Raw genomic sequence first — 23174 nt, forward strand, 5'->3', positions numbered from 1 at the left:
ACATTTCCTATGATTTAACAGTGGCTCTTAGAGTTATTGGGGCCACCAAAGTTTGACATAAGATGGAGTGCTGCATTTTGTGCACCTTTTGGCTGACTTGAATTATTCTGTTCTTAAGGTGATGTAAAATGTTTCCATATACCAAAATGTAGTTCCTTAAATGGGGAATATAAAGTTAGTGATCTAATTACCTTAGAGAATTGTGTAAATACCATATAGATGTATGTATGTATATGTGTATGTACACATACACACATACATATAAATATATACGTATACACACATGTATGTGTATATATATATATATGCAAACATACACATAATGTGGATATAATACCACAGACACCCCATGTTATTCTAATGCTTCTTGAATTGCAGAGAGGGGGATGAAAATGAATTTTTTTCCTCACTCAATTTCCCTGATTTTTCAAGTTGAATTGCATGTCTCAGACCTTCTAGAGTCCTGAGTCCCTAAGCAGCATCAGAATGTAATCTTTTCTTTTGCCTCTGTCACGGAGTCCACACTGGATATGGAGTCAGGCATACTCAGATTTGAATTCTGCTTCAAATACTTAGTAGCTGTGTGATCCTGAGTAAATCACATCTTCTCTGAATCTTATTTTTCTAATCTGGAAAATGGGACCCTGTCAGACCTTAGGCAAATTACTTCATCTTTCAGCTCCTTAGGCAATTCTCTATGACCATAAGTTGCAAAGAAGGTCCAGACTTGCATTGCTAAAGGGAGTTTCCTTCTCTGAGAGCTCCCTTGAAATTCACAGTGAAATAATTGGTCTAGTTTCTATTCTTAGCCCTTTCCCTCCGTGTTTTATAGACTGCTTTCTAGATTACTTGTGTCGTTGTTGAATGGCTCTCTGTCATATCTTGAGGGTCCTGAAAAAAAATAGGAGGAAGTGGATAATTATTATGATGATGATTATAGTGAAAGGACAAGTTACCTTTCTTGGATCTTGGTTTACTCATCTGTGAAAGGAGAGAGTTGGGTTAGATGGCCCGTAACATCCTTAATATCTCTAGCTCTATAGACCTAATGACATAATCGATTATTGTAGCAGTGCTTTTTAAGGACAACACAGGGGGTAATTGTGAGAATTCAATGTTCCTCTCTTTACTGGTCCTCCCAAGATATTAAATTCTACGTGATAAATTCTGCCACCTTGTGTCCTGAAATGGAATTGACTTTAGATTTCATAATGGAAGTTTCTCTTTTTTAGTCTCATGACTGAAACGCACTAATTATTCAGTGGTCATAGTCTTATGAAATAGGGTCATGGATTATGAGTTACAAGTGACTTCAGAGGATATCAGATTGAAACTTCTCACTTTACAGATGGGAAAAATGGGGCTCCGAGAGTTGAAATGACTTGCCCTCAATCTCACAGGTTGTAATAAGTGGGAAAATTAGGTTTTGAGCCCAAGCTCTATGATTTCAAATTCAACATCCTTTCCATACCATTACTACAAAACAGAAATGTGTTTTGCTTTTCAAAACAAGAAAGTTTGTATATTTATTTTATTCTTTAGCTGGGTTGATTATCATTACTTATCATAATTAAAATATTAAAATTATAATATTAAAATTGATTAGTGGGATAATACTCTTTAAGTTTAATGCCTACAGAAACATTTTATTCAATTGTGTGTTGCTATGGGAAATATCATTTACAAATATAAAGCTTTTATAACTCACCATGGCTGTTAGGCTACCTCTGTCAATTTAAGAACTCATCTGAAATATTTTTTAATCAATTCATGCTCAGTTTTGTATGTTCACATGATAGAATTAGAAGCAGTCCTAATTTTCTAAATAATTGAAAGAAATTATATACCCTGGGATCTAACATAGTGGTTTAGGATTGTAGTGGAAAAAAGGGGTACTAATTTTGTGACACAATGTTAACTTATCATCAAAGACCAAAGACTGATTAGTACAGGTGGAACATGCAAAGGTCTGTAATTAACACCCTTGGGGCTTTAGTTAAATTTACTAAATTTGTATGCAAATAACAATCAGGGTAGATGAAATTCCTTTGATTTTTTTTTTGAGAATTGTAATTACAAGCTAACTATTCAATGGTGACTGCTGGAGAAGATTTTGCTCATTTTTTAATTACTTCAGGTGTTCTAGTAGAATTTATGCAAATACCTTGTTTACTAATCTAATTAAGTGTTTACAACTTGTACATTTAGGTTTCACTGAAATTTTCCTTTGTTATAATTATCAATTAAACAATGTGCAATTATGGTGATGAAACATCAAATTAAGAACAATTTGAAATTTGGATAAATTATGAATCACTTACAATCAGCTACCATATGTAAATTTATTTTCAGTTGTGGTAATTTAGATGAATTGCAATGTGTCTAGTTTGAAAAATTGGCCATAATTATTAGTTCTAGAAGAAAAGAAAATCTCATTGTGGATTAGATCCAATTCATAAAATGCAATATATCCAAAACTGGGCATTTGAATTAATTAATGTTTCATAACTACTTTGAAGATGAAGAGAGTTATGCAATGATAAAAGTTAAATATATTTGCTAAATAATGATTTGGCATTTCGTACATAATTAGGAAATATTCTAAGGCAAAACTTTTATATATTTTACTAAGTTACACTTAAATCAGTCGAATAGGAATGAACAAAATTTAATAAGCTTAAATGTATCCTAGAAGATACCGCACAGATCATAAAACAAATATCTTTTCCGATGCGAAGAGATAATTTCCACCAATGTTTAATAAATTAAAGAGCGCGTATACCATTAGATACTTTGTGAATCCTGCTAAATCTAATGGTCACATATATTCAAAAACTCTCTTTGGTATAATGTATGTCATTAGATATTAAATTTTTTTTTTGTTATTTTTTGAAGGGGGAAGGCAGAGCAATTGGGGTTAAGTGACTTGCCCAAGGTCACACAGCTAGTAAGTGTGTCAAATGTCTGAGGCCAAATTTGAAGTCAGGTCCTCTTGACTCCAGGGTTGGTATGCTACTCACTGAACCATCTATCTGCCCTGTCTTTAGCTATTTTAGCTTCAGTCATAGCCTATACCTACAAGTCAATGGAAGGCACACACACTCAGAATAATATATGGGCTGTAAGTGTGCTTATATATTTTCTTTGATTCTGGATACAGAAGCCAGAGCAGTTGGAACTATATGTGCTGTCACCAGTCCTAGAAAGCACTCATTTTTAATAGAATTGTAGAGGTTTTGGTTTTTTATTTTATGTGATTCCTTTAACATTATTATTTACCTCCTCCGTTAGATTTATGATGTTATAAGTATTATCCTTAGGTTACTTTCTTATGTAGAAGCAATTTTATTTGAGCATTTGAGAGCTAATGCTCTATGTATTAACCCATGACATTAGATACTTCAGATCCAAGAGAAACCACATGCAAAGGGGAAGGTGTCAGAAATTTAATGAAAGAAGAGCATAAGAAAAATTTTTAAAGGACCAATATTGCCAAAGTACTTTGGCAAAAGTAGATAAACCAACAAGGAAGATATAAATAAAAATAGGGAAGATTTCCTCAGACCAGGTAAAAGAGTTTAGAAATCTATGAATAAATAAGAATTTCAAGACAAAGGAAATCAACAGCTGATGAGTAAGAGGATCCTGTGGATTCCACAGAGAATACAGAACCACAGCAGGATGTTCCTGAATGATTTAAAATAGAAACGATGAGAATTGGGAAAGCAGAATTAATGACCTGAATAGCAGAAATACATGGCAGAATAGGAAAACTTGAATCTATGGGGGCAAGTCTCACTAAAGAAACAAAAAGTATAACCAAGAGGGAAATGCAAATATACAGAAGTCATGTCAGTATGAAAGAAAACCAAAAAGCAGTAACATAAAAGAAAAAAAAATCTCCATACAAACAAAACATATTGATCTTGAAAACAAGATGTGTAGAGACAACTTGAGGATTGTAGGGTTCCCAGAAGACAGTGATAAGTGGAAATATCCTGAATACCAGAATGCCAGAAATATTACCAAAAAAAAACTGTCCAGAACTTCTGAACCAAGGAGAAAAAGTTAAAAGAATCCACAGATTGCCTTCAGAGTTCTTAAGCCTTTCAAAACTGGTTTTCCTTATGGTACTGTAGTTTTTATACGAATTATTCTCGTGGTTCTCATGATTTCACTCTGCTTCAGTTCATATGAGTCTTTCCAGGTTCTCAGAAACTGTTCCTTTCATCATTTCTTATGGTATAATAATATTTTGTTACATTCATATCCAATAATTTGCTCAGCCATTCCCAAAATTACTATTTCCTTCGTTTCCGGATCTTTGTCACCACAGAGAGCTGCTATATATATTTTTTTTACATAAGGGTCCCTTTCCTCTTTAACTGTTTGAGATATGTTATGCAGTAATACTATGTACTGTATATAGTAGTATTGTTGCTGGGTCAAAGGCTATGGGTGATTTAGGAATTCGAGGGCAAACTTTCAAATTGCTTTTTGGAATGATTAGATTAAATTGCTCCTCACTCAACAGTATGTAAATGTGCTTGTCTTTTCCACAGTCCCTCTTGCATTTGACATTCTTTTTTGTTGTCAGTTACTAATCTGATATGTGTGTGGGGGACCTCAGAGTTGTTTTAATCTTCATTTCTCCAATTATTAGATATATGGAACATTTTAATCTGAATATTGATGATTTTGATTCACTGCCTTATATATCTTGGAAATTAGACTTTTATCAGAGAAATTTGATGATTTTATTTGATTCATTTTTAAATAATTATAAATACCCAAATTAAGTATAAAGGACACATGAAGAAAGCTGCTACCTACATCCAGAGAAAGAACTGATAAATAGAAGTATGTATAGAATAATTTTACATATATACATACTCGTGTCTAATGGTAGTCATCTCTAGGGTAAGGAGGAGGGAAGAAAAAAATTACATGATAATTTTGTTGCATACTTTAAAGGAATAGTAAGTTGTGCAGAGTAGATTTGTAGTTTCATGTGCATCTTTTTTATTGTGCCATGTTATAGAAATGCTTGTTTTACTCTACAAGCTAAAAATAAAATAAAAAAAAACTTTTCTCCCATCTATGTGGTTTTGTTTTAATTATACCTGCATTTGTTTTGTTTGTGCAAATACTTAAAATTCATGTAATCCAAATTGTCCAATCTATCTTCTGTGATCCTCTATGTCCCATGTTTGTTTATCAACTCTTTCCCTGCATGTAGATCTGACTGGTGATGTCTACTACCATCTTTTTCAATGGATTGCTTACAGTACTGCACAAAATATAAAGAAAGCTCTTCTATGGAGATTAAAAGAACTATAAATGTATAAAGTGCAAAAATGCTTTTTAAAAAGAAGTTATTCAGTTGAAGCAAAGCTGATGGTATATATATATATATATTCTGTAAATTACCAAAGCAAAAGTAAATTGGGGAGAGAGTTTAATAGCATCCCACATGTAATCTCCTTGTGACCAGTTGTTCAACCCCCTTACCATTTGCTCACTGAGAGCTCCTGAAGCAGCAGCAACTGGTGCTGCTGATTCCGTAGCTCCCAAGGCCTGCTCCTGGTTTGCTGGCTCTGCTTCTGTGCTGGCATGGCCTGTGCTGGACTGTGCCCCAATCTCACTCATGTGGGACAGACCTTTCCTGCTGACCCTCTAAGTTCTCTTTGGCTGGAAAATTACTTCACTCCATCCTTTTATGGGTTTAGCTGCTCCAGGAAGTGTTTTATGACATTATTTAAAGGTGTTCTGGGGAGAGCTCAGGCAAGTCACTGTCTTCCTCCCCACCCCCATCTCTTCCCTGTATCTTGGCTCCACCTTCCAAAATAATAAATCTAACCTATTTTTGACTTTTTTCTAGACCTACCAATGTCATGATACCTCTGAAATATCTATTGTAGAGTGCTTGTTTCTTGTAGAGTCCTGTTTCTTCTGATCACTTGCGAGCTTGGCCCCGATTTTAGAACAATTTTTGAATTAAAGCAAATGCTCTTTCACACACAAATTTCTGCCTATGCGTAAATAATGACAGAGCTTACTGACTACCAACTTTCAATGCATATTGTGCACCTGTAATATCATACCTATATTTCTTTTAAGTCTGGATGACAGACTACTTTATTTCTTTGGGTTCCGCAAACAATCATTTTACAGTGACTCTTTCATTTTATGTTCCCAAACACATCCTGGGGATTGTTTTCCTGATTTGTTGACGGTGCAAAAAAACTTCAATGATAAAAATAATATTTGTTGAGAAAGTTGGCTAAAAAAAACCCCGTACAATTCCATGTCAGATTGTTGCTAAAATAGTCTTCATCTTCATTCAGCCACAGGAGGATCTCATTTGAGCCCCTGACTCCTAGAAAATTTCCTCTGTCACCAGTAAATTTGTCCAACATGACCCAAGGGGAGAATTTATATGTATGGCATTTTTTTCCTTTTCTTCTTTATACACATAAAGTATCACAATGGATGAATGTCATCACAAATGGCAAATGGAAAAGAAACATTAATTGACTAATGCTTTATAAAGCCTACTGTTTTAAAAGGAATCCACCCTTAGCTATAGATAGCAAGGCTGCTTAAGTTTGCAAATAAAACAGCTCATTAAAGGCAACCCTTGCCAATTACAAAAGCCATTCCATTCCTGTGGGTGAGTTGTTCTGAGGATTAAAAATTTTCACAACGCAGGAACTGAAGATATACTGCTGAAAAAGATAAAAGAAGTCCCATTTGTCTTCTCATAATCTGATGTGATTTCACATAATGGAAGTTAGACATAAATTCTAAACAGTTTGGAAAGTGAAATAGACATATTTTAAAGTGTTTGTCAGTTTAGGATATAGTCTGTGAGGCATCAAACTGTACCCGGATTCTATACTCTGAGAAATGATGCCATAACAGTTCTTATGATGAGATTTTAAATTGGGGTACAATGAAGAATGAAAAAACTAGAAGAGATAGACCAAAACTCCACAAAATTATGTGCCTCATTCACATCAGTAGTGCATGCTCACGTTCTGAAAGTTTCTTGTTGTGATTCTAATTCATTTTATTTATTAAAATACTAAGTCAATTTCCAAAGATTAATTCTGCACTGAGATTTAGGATTATAAATTTAGGTCTGGAGGGGATCTCAGAGTTTATCTAGTCAAATCCCTTCATTTTGTGGAACAGTAAATTGGGATTCAGAGAAGGTCAATAACTTATCTAAGGTCACATAGCCAGTAAATGGTGGAGTCAGATTTTAAACTCATGTACTTTTAATCTTTCTCCAGAATTATTTCTACTGCATTATATAATCTCTTATGTCAAGATAATTTCATTATTGGAGAAATTATTAACCTATTTTAGAATCTCCTTCCACACAACTCTAAGAGGCCTGGTGAAATGTTGGTGTTCATTCTGTGGGTATAATTATGACTTTGGAGAGAAGGTTAAGTGATTTTAAATATGTGCTTCAATTTAGATTTAGGGGTATTAGTATTTCCATCTGGAGCCCTACTTGGTTTCAGCTCCATGGAGCAACATGGACATGCCCTGGCTCTGAGGCCCCCCCCCCAACCCCCTGGGGAAATCCTGTCTCCAGGATTTTTAGCTTCCTTTTATTTATTGTCTTCTCCATTAGATTTTAAGCTCCTTGAGGGCAATGCCTATTTTTTATAAATATATTTTATGAATTAGTTTTATGAATGTATTTTATAAATAAGATTTTGTATTCTGGGCACTTAGCAAATACCACAGTTTGGTATTTAGTAGGCAAAAAATAAGTGTTTATTGAATTGAATTAAAAAAGTTTTAGATATGCCGTTTGTTTTCACATCATAGTCATTACTATGGCCCTTCTCACCAGGCTTTCGCTATGAACAAAACAGAACAAAAACAAGTGAAATTAACAATTTTTTGACCACATTTGATAGCATATGAATCATTAAACATCTGTAGTCCCCTACCTCTCAAAGAAAAGAATAGTGAGGTACATTATTTCTTTTCTTTGGCCAAGTTATGTTATTATAATTACGCAGTGTGAAATTTTGTTTTACTTTTCTTTTAATTTACAGTGTTGTAGTCATTATGAAAGAGGCCTATATTTAGAAATGAAGTATTTGTAAATGAAAATATTTATAAAAACTAATAAGAAAAATACTATTAAAATCCATAATTCTTTTGAGAAATGTTTCTTCATGTCAGTAGTGTTAAACTCCAATAAAAATGGATTCATGCAGGATGCATCTTGACTTTGAAAAACCACAAATTAGATTATTTACCTTTTTATTATATTTTATGTATTTTGTTAAACATTTCCCAATTAAATTTTTATCTGGTTTGAGCATTAGTCCAGAGAGAATGAGAGAGAGACAGAGAGAGACGGAGAGAGACAGAGAGAGAGAGATTGACAATTCTTGGTTTGGCATATTCATGTTAATCTTCTATATATCTTGGATAGCAGACTCTAAAAAGAGATGCTTAATACAAAGATTATATTCTTAGTTTATACTTTTCTCAGTCTATAGTTTATCTTCATAACCACATGTTGTTGTTCAGTCATTTCCAACTCTATGATCCTATGGACTATTCTGTTCTTAGGATTTTCTTAGCAAAGATACAGCAGTGCTTTGCTGTTTCCTTCTCCAGCTGACTTGCCTAGGGTCACACAGCTAGTAAATGTCTAAGGCCACATCTGAATGCAGATGTTCCTGACTGCAGGCCCAGTGCTCTATCCACTGAGCCATGTAGGTGCCTCTGAATCCAACATAAATAGATTAAAAAAAAATGAAAAATTCAATCAGTAATCTGGTTTTACTCTTTTTTCCACTTTCTGGGACTTGGATGATTTGTATTGAATTCAATAAGTGCCTACTCTGTGCTGAACACTATGGGTGCAAAGACAAAAACAAAATCATCTTGATCTCAAGGAAGTTACATTATTTAGATGCAGTCATAGCTCTTAGATATTTGCCAAGAAGACTTGAAAATCTAGATGTCTCTTCAGTTTCTAGTATGATACTCTTTAGGTCTTGCAATAACTCAGTTGCTATTGGTTTCTACCATATGTTCATGTCTATTATGGATACTCTGCCTGTTGAACCTGATTTCAGCTTACCATCTTGGAAACCTATACTCCAAACTTCTTTTTCTTTCTTCTTCTTCTTTTAAAGAAATCCAAAGTTAGAGTTAACTTATTCAGAGTCACTGGGTAGTTGAAGGCAAGAGTTGGTGGCTGGGTGCTAAATCAACAGATCATTTTGCAATGTGGAATGGCCTAGTGTGCGATTTTAGTCTTTAACCCAAGTGTTTTCTCATGACTGCCTCAGGCTGTGCCACCCTCTCCCCCATATCTAACCCTTACAAAAATTTATCACTCTGATGCTCAATGTTTTGTCTTCACAAATACCAATCTCAGGTGGGAAAAACTGGTTGCTTGTGCTTGCTGTTTTTGGATGAGAGCGAATTTATTAATTTAAATATTTAAAGAAATAAGTTTTTGCCTTTTTCATATTTTAAAGCCAAGTTGTACTAAATGCCTGTGTCAGTATTTATAGAACTCTGAGGGGTTTACTTCTATTCATGGGATAGATAAAATGAAAATAGCTTCCTTTTGGAAAAATGTCAACTTGACAGTTGTAGAGGGTTGATCAACATACCAAGGTAAACAGTTTGTGCCTTTGCAAAGAAATTTGATTGTGTTTTCTTATGGAGACTGGGAATATGCCCGTCAGAACCTTGTTGAGAAGACTAAGAATATCTTATGATTCTGGAGAACTTATTCAACCATGTCGAAGACAGATAATCAAGTTTCTTGTTGTTTAGAGAGTCAACCATTTGTATTGAACTTAAAAAATTGAGCCAGTAAACCTGTGGGCCTCAAAGAAAGACTAAAAAAGCCAGAGACCAAAGAGAAGATCAAATTCTAGGGGTTTGGAATGTGAATTGTTGGTTTTAGAGGAGAAGTAGGGAGAAAAATATATCAATGATAGATCAGAAACTAGGATCAGTAGTGGAAACCTGTGGCCTCGAGGCTACATGTGGCCCTTTAGATCCTCAAATGAGGCCCTTTGACTGATTTTTTTGAAGTTTGGATTTAGTCAAAGGGCCATACTTGAGAACCTAGAGGGCCACATGTGGCCTTGAGGCTGCAGGTTCCCCACCTCTGAACTAGATCTTCGGACTTGCTAGGTAGTGGTCTTTCTTCTATGTTATGCTATCTCTTCAAATGACAGACTGGGTTTAAGCAATAAAAATCTTACCAGAGTTAAAATCAATACAACATATTGTAACTTGAAATTGTCACTTTAGTGACAGTATCATTCAAAGGAAAAAAAAGTGCTAAAGTGACCAACTGGTTAAATTGGTAGAATTGCAAGGATGAGCAAGAGAGGTCTGAGCAAGGACTGGCTTGGGTCCAAGGATGTTAAGTCTGATAATGTATTTGTTGACCTTTTGGAAACTAATAGACCTTTCTCCCAGCCATTGAATAGGGAATGTGGGAATATTCCTTTGTGAGCTTGACTACAATTTTTCTGGGACTAGGCAAGATAGAAGAAAAGAGAAGAAAAAAGAGGGGTCTTAGAAAAAGACAGTTGTCAAAAGTTACTGTTAAAGTCAATCAGCAAATCAAGTGAAATCAGCAAGCACTTATTAAGTACTTAATATGTGCCAATGCCGTGCTAAGCACTGGGAAAAACTACACACCCCCCCCCCACACACACCCCCCCCCCCACACACACACGGGTAGATAGATAGATAGTAAAAGTAGTCCCTTCCCACCAGGAGCTAACATTCTAACAGGGCAGACAACATACAAACATATATCATCTATCAATATATCTATATCTATATCTATATACATGCATATTGTGATGACATTCAGTGATTAAAAAATCTTGCCTGCCCATTCACTGGGCCTCAGGTGGGGTAAGGGAGGCTTGATTAGAGGCAGGCCTACACCCGTTACTTACTAAGTGCTAAGTCCCAGGCTTATCCCCTTCTGCTGATTGGGCATGAGGCCCTTGGGCCCCAAGAAGAGTGTATATACCCAGAAGGAAGCCATTAAGGTCAGAATTTAGCCCAAGGAGAAGAAGTAAGGACTCTGAGATGACAGAGCTGAGAATCTGCCGACTAGTGGGGTACAGAACTCAAAGAGCTGCAGAGAGAGGAGAGAGAGTACAGAGGGGAGAGCAGAGACCAGAGAACTGAAGGCAGAAAGAATCTAATTGTTCCTACTTTTAAAGGAGCCTCTGCTTAGGCTTCTTTTTAGTTATTTTTTGACTTTTCCTGTCTCTGTTTCTGCTGCCATTACCCATTTGGGTTAAAGAATGGAATGGGGTCTACTGCTTGTGGCTTTGGTCAATGTAGGGGATGACCAATAGCACTCTGAACTCACAACCTGAATCTGGGATTTTGTCCTCATCTTAATGCTATGCTAGTCTGGATCAGGCTGCTGATCCACTACCGCCAATTGTGGTTTTGAACGACGTGGGTAGAGCCTATTGGATGAATCTCGTCAGCCAATTTGTTTATGTACTGAGTTGTACTCTCTGAAAGGGACTGGAAAACAAGAGTGTTTGTCTATGGCATTATCCCCATAACAGTGAGCAGATGTTACCTCTTACAATAAAGCGTGTGATCCAGTTTTACTTTGCTCACCACAAGAACCATCTATTAACATTAAAAAAGAAACTTCTGCTGCATGTCCTGCAGGCTAGCCTTCTAATTGAGCTCTTGGTTGGCATCTATCTCTGTTTCCCACTGGCATGTCATAACGTGAACAGGCAGAATGACACCATGACAGATGGACAAGAGAACCACAATGCCAGGAAACCAGCATGTGAAATAGGTTTGAGTAGCTGATACTGGATTCTTGCTCAAGAACATTAATATGACAAGACTTGATGACTGCCTTGCTATTTCGGAGAATAGAGCTGAGCAAACCCACCTCGAATTAATCCAACTTAGAAATTCCATATGTACTTGAATTTTATCTAGAATTATTTTAATGGTTAGAGTAGGAGAAATCAAAAGATTGAAAGTACAGTAGTTATTTGATCCACGAAAGGCCAGTTAGTCATTAGCATCTGTCTGTCAGATATTTACCAATTTGCATATTGAGGGTACAGATTTCCGTTTTATTTAATACATTAGAAATGACCAGATGTATAACTGAGGTCTAATAGCTAAGGGGTCTCTATAGGTTATCTCTTAAAAAAATAAAATAAAGTTAACATATAAATGCTTGCACTAAAATGGCATGGACTGGGGACTTGTGCAGACAGTTGGTGGGGTATAATGTATCCATATTGGCCCTGAGATGAGGAGGATCTGGATTTGAGTCCTGTTGTAAGTCACTTAACTTCTACGCCTTAGTTTCCTAATTTATAAACTGAATATTAATAGTATTGCTACAAAAATCAAGTGATATGATGTAAAGTATTCTGAAAATCCTAAATGCCATGTAGATATTGCCTATTATCTATCATCATTACTGTGTATTACCTACATACAACATAAAATGATAGGCATTCTATTTCCTACTAAGCGGATTTATTGTCTATTGTAGCAGCTGGTTTCATAGAGTACTCAAACAATGAAAACCTTACCCTTAAGTGAAGACACCTAAAACCCCTGGCATGATAGAAATTATTTTTACTATCTTTTGTAGACTTTGCTTTCAAAGACATGGTCTAAGATCTTAGAAAATTAAACACATATTGAAATGTCTGAAAAATATTATTTTAGTAAAAACACTATCCAAAGGAGCCTCAAAACATTTAACTTGTAGAAAAATAATTACTTCATGCCATGACACTTGATAGCTTCACTGTAGGTAAAATTATTGTTGTTCTGTTGGAAATCTAACGAAACATTTTTCTCTACTTTTAACCACAAATGACTTTTTTCTGCCTGCCTGGGTTTGTAATCACAAAATGTCAGAATGCCATTTGCATATACCTTCATTTGTGAGAGCAGACACTGTGGAGGCATCACTTTTGATACTGTAGGAAATAAGGGGAACTTAGAGCCCTGCTCAAAGTTTCTTATTTAAGTGAGATACTGACGAAGATGAATTGAACTACTCCAATGTTAGGTTACTCCATGCATGATTGGGCAACTTTCAATTATAGAATTCTTGAAACCTCCCCTGAACAGGGCTAGTTATTAACATTGGCCTCACACTGAGATAAAACCACACTTTCAATCTTAAAGCACTTATGGTGTGGAAAGCACAACTGCTGTTCGAGGCTTGCTGGTTTCCTACAGCTCAGGTTCACTTTGTCATCACGAAGAGAAATTTAGCCTTTTGTGAATGTTTAGCTCATGTCAATAGGAGAAAAGAGATGAAATGCTGGCTAGTTTCAGGGTAGGCCATATTAAATTCAGACCCCACTGCTTTCTTACTTGCCTCTCTAGAGCACAAACTTCTTTCATGACAGAAATGTCTGCCATTACATTTTAAGCAAAAAAGAGGGGAAAGGTAGTTTGCACAGAAATTAATAACAATAGTAATTTTTAAAAGCCAAGTGATCACAATAGAAATTTAAAAAAGCAATTGTCAGTGGAAGAACTGCTTTGAACTATCTCCCTTCCTCAAATGCTAGCTGCCTAACAAATCAGTACCAAGAATGCATTAAGGGGACAGTGTATAAATGTGTAATGTAAAATTGATATACCTGTAATGGGTAATCTGTATCCTGTATTTCCATTTGGTCAAAAATAAGAGAAAGGACATTAGTCGCTTGCCATAAAGAGGAATGTTCTACAAGAATTAAGCAAGATAAAGGAGCATTTGGTTTTGTTGCTTTTTTTTAGTTATATCACAATTCAACTTAATTCCATAAACATTTATCAAGCATCTACTATGTAAAAGGCACTCTGCTAAGTGTTAAAGCTACAACAAACAAATAAAATAGACAAAATAGGATATTTATACATGCTTTAAGGATTGCAGAGCACTTTTCTTAACTTTATTTCATTTGATTCTTCCAATAATTCTTAATCCTACAGATTAGAAAATAGTGGTCAAAAATGTTAAATGACTTGCCTACCATTATACCACTACAATATTAGGCATGATTTGAACTTGGGATTCTGTTGTCTCTAAACCAGTTAGATTTTTTTCCCCCTTTCACTGTATCATACTACATTGAATGGGTGTTTTCAGGAGACTTATGCTGTAATGCATGGAAAATGATCAATGTGGAGATAATCCAAGGCAAGGGATGACCCCCAGAGCCCAACTAACTCAGACTCCAAATCCAACATCTGAGAGTTAAGGGGACAGAATTGTTTTTATTTGTTTTGGTTTCATGCCCCAGTGGAACTACTCTTATTTAATTATCTTGGAGGGGACATTTCTTGGGGGAGGCTGTGTATTGAGGGGAATATTCTAGGGAATTATTCATGTGTAGGTCTATTGAGTTAGGTAAAGGCTGAGCCCAGGCCTATACATGAGTAGCTTCCTATTGTAAAACTTCTTATAAATGGCACTGTATCCCTGTCCTCTTTTCCTGTGGAAATACTTCCTTTTTCTATAAACCTATTCTATTGGTTTCCTTTAAATCTATTCCTAAAAGAGTATATCAAACTGAAATTCAAAAAAGATGAGAGAGTATTATATAATTTGTTGTTCCGGTCGTGTCCAACTCTTCATGACTGTATTTGGGGTTTTCTTGGCAAAGATGCTAGAGAGGTTTGCTATTTCTTTTTCTAGGCATTATATAATTATTGTAAGGTAATTCATGAATATAATTCATGATATATAATAATTTGTACCTGACAAGTTTAAAAAACAGAAAATGTTACTTCACAAATTTTGCCAACTCTCTCCTTCTAACATATAAGGCTAGTCACTATGTTCTGACTGATGTTCTTAAAATTTATACAGTGCTACTTATATTTAATTTGATCTCCACCCTGTAAAAAAAAAAGGACAAAAAGACAATGATTTGGAACTGGAGGACACCTTAAAGCCTTAAAGGGCAGGTTAAGTCGAAAGTCATTTGCCAAAAGAGGTTAAATGACTTACCCCCAAATCACATAGGCAGTAAGCACAAGAGCTGGGATTTCAAGCCAAGCCCTTTGACACTCTGTTTTCCACTTTGTTATACTGCCTCTACTGTACCAAGTCAGTTCTGTTATAATGGGACATAGACTTTCCTAAAAATCACTGAGCTATGCAATATTGCACAATAAAACCTCATGGCTTATGGGAAAAAAACCCCAAACTTCAGTGATGGGTAAAAAAATAAAAGGTAGGAACCTAATAAAAACACTAGCACAGTTTTATATATATATAAAATGGTAGAGAAAGACATAAATATTACAATATATAGTGACTTAGTCAGCTGCCTCAGGCTGTTGCTCATCTGTGCCCTGGTTCCTAAAATTGATGGCTATGAAGGAGTTGGCAAAGGGGGAAAACTGGGGGAAGGAAGGAGCAGAGTGGATTTTAGGGTACAGACAAGCTCTTTTCCACCCACAGTTTCTACTTCGCCACAAGATATACAATAAATATGGCACTTGACCTTGGGAAAGACATGATGTTTGTGGCAGTGGGTGTGGGAAGGTTTACAGCTTATGAGTTATTATGAAGGGTTAAAAGCAACTTTTCAGGAAAACACATGGGTGAATTGAGGTAACCGGTAGATGTTTAAAGTCTCTTGCATGTGTTTTCTACATGGGTAAGATGGGTGTAGTTTTCTGTTTCTCACTAATGAAATTGAATATAAGGAAAAAGAAAATTCTTGTTATACTCAAATTGTTCCCTAATATATCTATTACATTGGAACAAATTTGTGTTTTCAAAATATTTTAAGAAAACTGATTATATTGCTAGCTCTATTTTATAGATGAGGAGATAGAGCCTCGGGAAAGTTAAATAATTTGCTCATGGTCACATTACATACATGTCTGTCTATCTATCTATCTATCTATCTATCTATCTATCTATCTATCTATCTATCTATATCTGGATTGCAGATTGTGTGGAGTGGGGAAAGTACAAGAAGTTTAGAAACATAGGAGCGTTCCAGGTTAGTAAAGGGTTTAAGCCAAGTATAGAGAATCACAGAAGATGAAATATGCAATTTCGTTAAGTCACAACTCAAAACACTACATCTTTATTATTCCCTAGCCTGACTGGGCTCCCTGAGTTCAAAGATCCACCCATTTCCTAGTTTGCTCCCTTCTACCCACTTTTTCCACTGTCTGCATATCTAGTTCCTGGTTCCAACAATTACTTCCCCCTTTCCCTTTTGCAGGTTATTGCCACATACTGGAAAAATAAAATAAGCTTTTTCATAGGATATTCAAGATATTCAAGGGGAAAATTATATATAGTGTCAGAAGCAATGAATATTCATTAAATCTAATAATAATTATAACTTAGATGTAATAGCAATAACTTATATATCACTTACTATATTATTATATGCAATAATAAGAATAGTTAACATTTATATAGCCTTTAGGATGTGTCAGGTACTCTGCTGAGGTCTTTATAGTTATTATCTCATTTGAGACTTACCACAAACCTGGGGGATTGGTGCTATTGTTACCCCAATATTGCAAATGAGGAAATTGGAGTAATCACACAGTCAGTATCTGAGTCCAGATTTGAATTCAGTATTTCTGGATTCCAGGCTCAGTGCTCTATCCACTTCACCACCTATCTATGTATGTAGAAACAAACAAAAAAGAAAATCATCTAGTTCTAGATGGATACTTTGTACTCTTCAAAGTTATAATTATGTAAAATAAATTAATTCCAGCTCAATGGAAGTATGCAGTTATGTATTCAAATATTGCTAGTATTTCATGTCACACTAAGCAGGATTTTGTTATACTTAATGTTTAATTTCTAACTAGCTATAGTTCTCTGGGTTTAGTATGCTCTATCCTGAGTCCTCTTAGGCAGAATAGTATCTTTCACATACCCAGTTACCCAAACCCTGACTAATTTAAGGATTTATCCACACCGAGTCCATCTCAACCAATTAACACAATTCTTGACAGAATGGCAGCTCGTTCGGGGGCTTTGCAATATTTGATTCATATACCACATCATCACTTGGCTGACTAATAGTCTCCCTCCTTAGAACCACTTTGCCAAAAGCCTGTAGATTATTTCAGTCAATTTAAAAAAAAAGTAATCCTAATGATTCAAGCTGAGGCATACATTCCAGACTTCAAAATGATAACCCTTTCCCTCATCAATGCTGTTAATTCAAAAAGCTTTCACAATGATTACTCCCTCAGTAGATCAGGAGGTTTGAGAAAGGAGTCTATCCTTTAACAGTGTTGTTTGGCCCCTAGTAGAAGCTTAATAAAGGCTTCTTGACCTGACAACTTGAAAAGGGAGATTTCAGGTTGGTTAAGGAAATGAGCTTTTGCAGAAAGAGTGGTTACCCATTTAGGATTCATCTCTGTTGGAGCCAAGTCTCAATGGACAGGAAGAAGATTTGAGTCCCGTTCCCTTATTAGGCAATATTTATTATGCATTTACAATGTAACACTATAGAAGATAAACAGATGACTAGGGTGTAGTCTTATTTCAAGGACCTTGTAATTTAGTAGGAAAAATAAGAAATGCATAAATATAATGCAAGGCAGAATATAACGTGTCCTTAGAGCTAAGAATACCAGAAATTGTGGAGGGAGATATTCCTGTATCCATCTGCCCCTATTTCCTGCCTTAGCTATCTTAAATGATTAGCCTATAATTCTCCAGTGTAGCTCCATGGCTGACATAAAGCAATCAGCTCCTAGGTCACTGAGTCATCTTGAATTGAATGCCCATTTTGGGCAATCTAGACAAAAATAATAATCATTGAGTAACTATGAGGGTAAGGATTTGTTTGAACAATTATGGAAATATTCCCCCAAAAGAGATTATTATTTCATTAAAAGTCAATAGTTAACCATCTAGAAGAAACCATTTTTTGAGTGGAATGGTTCTCCATGGAATTAACAGTAAAAACTGTGGGTTTTGAAGCTTTGTCATCATTGAAAGTTTTAGCTGAGAAATTTACAGTTTTTACAAATATTTCAAAGAAATCAAAAGTTTATGGTTAATGTGTGAGTTACAGGAAATAAATTTGTCCTTTTGGGGGGGGGACCACAAACCTTTTTATATCAACAATATTTCATTTTTCCCCAATTACATATCAAAAAAATTTTTAGCATTCATTTTTACCAGATTTTGAGTTCCAAATTTATCTCCCTCCCTCCCCTCCCGTCTTCTGAAAATGGTAGGCAGTTTGATATAGTTTATACGTGTGCTATCATGTAAAACATATTTCCATATCTGTAACAGTTGGGAAAGAATAAACAGAGCAAAAGGAAATAAAACCGTGAGAGAATAAAATCTTAAGTGAAAAAATATGCTTCTATCTGCATTCTGAGTCCATCAGTTCTTTATCTGGCTACGGATAGCATTTTCCTTCATAAGTCCTTTGTACTTGTTTTGGATAGTTGTGTTGCCGAGAAGAGCTGAGTCATTCATGTTTGATCATCACATGATGCTGCTCATACTGTGTACAATGTTTTCCTGGTTCTGCTCATTTTGTTTTGCGTCAGTTTGTACAAGATTTTCCAGGTTTATTTCTGAAATCTGCCTGTTCATCATTTCTTATTGCACAAGAGCATTCATATAACACAGGTTGTCCAGCCATTCCAATTGATGGGCATCCCTTCAATTTCCAATAGTAATTAGGGTGGGACTTTTTGCTGTTCTTCTCTTAAGTGCCTTTAATGATTCTGGCCTTTGTTTGAATGGGGCAGATAAAGTGGGATCTTTTTGTCTTGGAGTATTTCTCAGCACTGAGACAATTGGGAGTCATTGATTTGTATATGATGTGATACTGGGGGTGGGGAACTTTCCCACACCCAGCTTGGGTGAGGTCAGAGCCCTCAGGGCTCTGAACAGGATATAATTGAGGAGAGTTTGGCATTTGACTTTTGGGGCACACTCATGGAAGGAGTGATGAAACTCTGGGCAAGCTGCAAACTGCCCCCCAGATTTGCAACCCGGAAGTTGGCACTGGTAACTATGTATTGTGATTTGAATCAGACACGGTCTGTCTGTTGATGTTTGTATTTGCCTTGAAGTTCAGGGTGCTGTCTTTTCCCCCTGAACTGTGAATGATATTTGTATGTTTGATTAAACTGAGATTGTTAACCCCTTAAAGTTACTTTCCTTAGTAAAGCAGATCAAAGAACCTGTTGGCAACTTTCTGGGTGCTGGTTGTTGGTGGATCTTACCCATAGAAGCTGCTAGCTGATTGTTGCTACACATGCAAAGGCAATTTTTGCACATGTAGGTCTTTTTCTCTTTTTTATGATCTCTTTGAAATACAGACCTAATAGTGGTATTGCTGGATCAAAGAATTTGCACAGTTTGGTCGCCTTTCGGACATAGTTCCAATTTATTTTCCCAATTTTTCTTCTCTCCAAGGATTTTTAAACTCCTTTTTGAACTCTACCATAAGATCTTTCTGCACTTGAGACCAATTTCTGTTTTAATTTGGGATTTTCCCATAGGTGTTTTGACATTGTTATCCTCTTCTGAATTTGTGTCTTGGTCTTTCTTGTCACCATAGTAACTTTCTATGGTCAGATTCTTTTTTTTTTTTGTTTTTTTTTTTGTTTTGCTTTCTGCTTGTGGTTTGTTTGTTTGGTTCGTTGGTTGGTTTTGCCTTTTCCTTTCCTTTTAAATTTGAGCTCTTATCCCAGGGAGACAGGGGCACTGTCTCTGGCTTTTTGTGCTAGTGGCTACAGGCCCTGGCTGTTTACCTGGTTCTGAAGTGATGTTGCCCTGAGACCCATGGGGTACCATCATGTCCAGTGCTACATTGAGGTCATGTGGTGAGGGTTGGAGACTGTAGGGATCTGGTAGCTCACCTGGTACAGATTGGGGTTCCTAGTGGTGATGTCTGCCATGTGCTGAGTCCTGGTGGGGTGTTTCTGTTTTTCCCTTTGGCTATACTGAAGCATGTGGCAGTCAGGCCTCTGGAGCATGCCTGTTTGCCCGGGCTATTGCTGAAGTGCAGCAGGGTGGTGGTACTGGCTAGTAGCTGCCTGCTTGCTTAGGCACCAGTAGGGTTGGAGTCTGCCTGTTTGCATGGGGCTATGCTGAAGCTAGTGATTCTCATAGCTGAAGTCTGTTAGTTCCCTGGCTTTGCTAAGGCAGGTGAGGTATCCTGGTGTTGGCATTTGCCTGCTCCACCACACTGGGATTCAGGATCTCTCACTTGTTTGCTGAAGTGGGGCTTGCCGTTGGGTCGCAAGCAACTGGGATGCTTTCCATCCTAGGCTGCACTTCCCTTTCACGGGGGTGAGATGGACCTTTCTTGCTGATTTTCCAGGTTTCTTGGGCTAAAAGGTTGTTTCACCCCATCTTTTTGCTGGCTTTGCTGTTCCAAGATTTGTTTTGGGGCTCTATTTTGTGGTTGTATGGAGGTGAGTATGGGAGAGTTTCAGCAGTTTACTGCTTACTCAGCCGTCTTAACTCCAGGAAGTCCCACACACCTTTTCGATGATATAACAGGGTCAATTGCTAATTTTCACTACTGAACATTAGACTGCCTCCTTTTGATAATGTAATGGGCCATTATTTAAGGGCAGAAACAACTCTGCCCACCCACTTCTCCCCCGAAAAAGGATTGGCCAAAATGAATGTAAGCCATCTTTGCGATTTTTATATACTGGAGGTCTATAATTTGATCTTTTCTCTTCTGTATCATCCTGAGACTGCTTGGCTTGTTTCCACTGTGAATGCTTGCTGAGGTAATGGTTGAACGCGAGATTTAATGAGACCTCGTGGACCTTAGTTATTTCTCATATATATATATATATATGTATATATATATATATATATATATATAAAAAATTAGGAATTACTAAATTAAGAAAAGTGCTTCTGTAAGGTTTCAGTGGTACCCAATCTTATTCTGCATTTTAACGGGTTTACTTCTTCATCCTTATTTCTATTTTTAGTCATTGCTCGGGGACTCAGTGTTTCAGTATTCTAAATGTCAAATGCTTGTCAAATTACTTGTTTGTATGGCTCAGCCTTCCTACCCATTCTTCTTCTTCAATTAGTAGCTAGCATATCTACTTACCAATGGAGCATATTAAGTCTATTTTACATTGAACTTAAATTCAATTTAGCAAACATTGAGTAATCACTCCTAAATAAAATGCTCTGAGCTAGACTTATTATAAAGATGAAGAATAACATAGTTCTTGCCCAAGTTGCTTGTGGACAATCAGTCAGGAATAACTGACAATATTAATAATGATAATAACTAGCATTTGTGTATTACTCTAAGGTTTGCAAAACCTTTGACAAATATCATCTATTTATATGTGCATAGTACCCCTGGGATGTAAGTATTATTTTTATTGCCACTTTATAGAAGAGGAAATTGAGGCAAATAGAAGTTAAATGACAAGCCTAGGATCACACAGCTAGAAAGTGGGGTGTAAGAGGCAGGATTCAAACTCAGATATTCTTGTCTTCATATCCTATATTCTACAGATTTTACCAGATTGCTCCCCTGTAGGAAGTAATTTCACTTTTAGGGGAATAGTTCTAAAATTGTTAAAAAAAAAATCCTCTAAACCACACAGGTACCTAGTGACACTATTTTGGTTTAGCTTGTATGACTGAACATTCAAATCAAGGTGGCGCACACATAAAACAATATGATTTATAGTAGATAGAAAATCACTGGGGCATAGGAGAAGTCCGGACAATGGGCTCTAAGAAAATTTGAGAAGAGTCTTATTGTTTCCAGATAGAAGGATCAAGAGCATTTTTTGGAAGAGTTTATAGCTAAGCTAAGCCTTAGAGGAAGATGAGGATGCTGAGAGTAAGAGAAGTGGATCTAGGCCTATCTAGGTATGAAGGACAGGTGGCATTATTGCAAATAGGTGGGAGAGTATAGGATGATTTGAATATTGCTAAATAAGACTTGGTAGGTAGGTTAGAGATACACTGTAAAGATTCTTATTAAATGCCTAGTCAAGGAAATTATGTGTAATCCTGTAAGCAATAGGGAGCCACTGAAGGCTTTTGAGCAGGGAAATGATGTGATTAGATCTTTGTTTTAGGAATAGTAATTTGACAGTTATATGAAAGATATATAAGAGAGGAGAACCTAGAGGGAGGGAAAGCAATTGTGAAGTTATTACAATAGGTCTAGTGAGAGCTGTGGAAAGCTCCAACTAGATTGGCAGCAGTGTGAGTGGAGAGGAGGGGTTGGAAATAAGAGGTATTATGCAAATAGAATTTTTGGGTCTTGATAATTAATTTGGTTGTGAGGGATGAATTTAGAAAGGGTTGAAGATGACTTTGAATTTTGAACCAAGACATTATAGAAACAGCAAAAGAAATAGCTAAACTGAGAAGAGGGGCAGGTCAAGGGAAAAGAATGAGTGCTGAGACTAAAGTGTAAAGCAGGAAGTCAAAGGAGAGACTGATGCTGCTATATAGTCTCGGATGTCATGTTCATAAAGTTCATAAAGCCGTAGGACTAGATGGGCTCAATGAGGAAATACTGAGGAAAAAAGACAATAAGGAAAAGGATAGAGTTTGGGGGTTCATTGGCACTCAGGAACTGGCCCAAAAAAGGGAGCAACAATTAGACCCAGAAGAGGGGAAGGGAAAAACCCAGTAGTATCAGCAAAGAACTGAGGGCATTCTTAGCAGAGTCACAACAAGCAGTTCTGGTACCCATGGCAAGCACCACAGAACATACTGAGGCCTTCATGAAAAGTGACTTCAAGTAAGCCTTTTAACAGAAATTAAGTTGAGTAAGATGGGATTGGAAGAATGTCAGAGAACGATCTTGAGACCATGGGAGAGAGACCCTAAGACAGGCTACTGCTGCTGGTAGAGAGAACAGAGAAGGTCAGGCCTCTAAAAGAGTAACCCAGGGTATAGCTGCCATGTGGAGAAAATGTCCTATTTAATAAATTATTCTCAGAAGCTATTAACCTCAGCTGTGTCCCCTTTTGAAGGAACCCAAATACTATGAATGAACTTTGAATTTGAATGCCCTAAATATCAATCACCCAGTCTAGTGAGTTACAACTCTGTCCAAGTAGTCAAGAGAGGAGAGATTATCAAGGGAGGAATGGTTGAATAATACTGA

The sequence above is a fragment of the Trichosurus vulpecula genome, chromosome 4, assembly GCF_011100635.1.
Source record: "Trichosurus vulpecula isolate mTriVul1 chromosome 4, mTriVul1.pri, whole genome shotgun sequence".
Lineage (NCBI taxonomy): Eukaryota > Metazoa > Chordata > Mammalia > Diprotodontia > Phalangeridae > Trichosurus > Trichosurus vulpecula.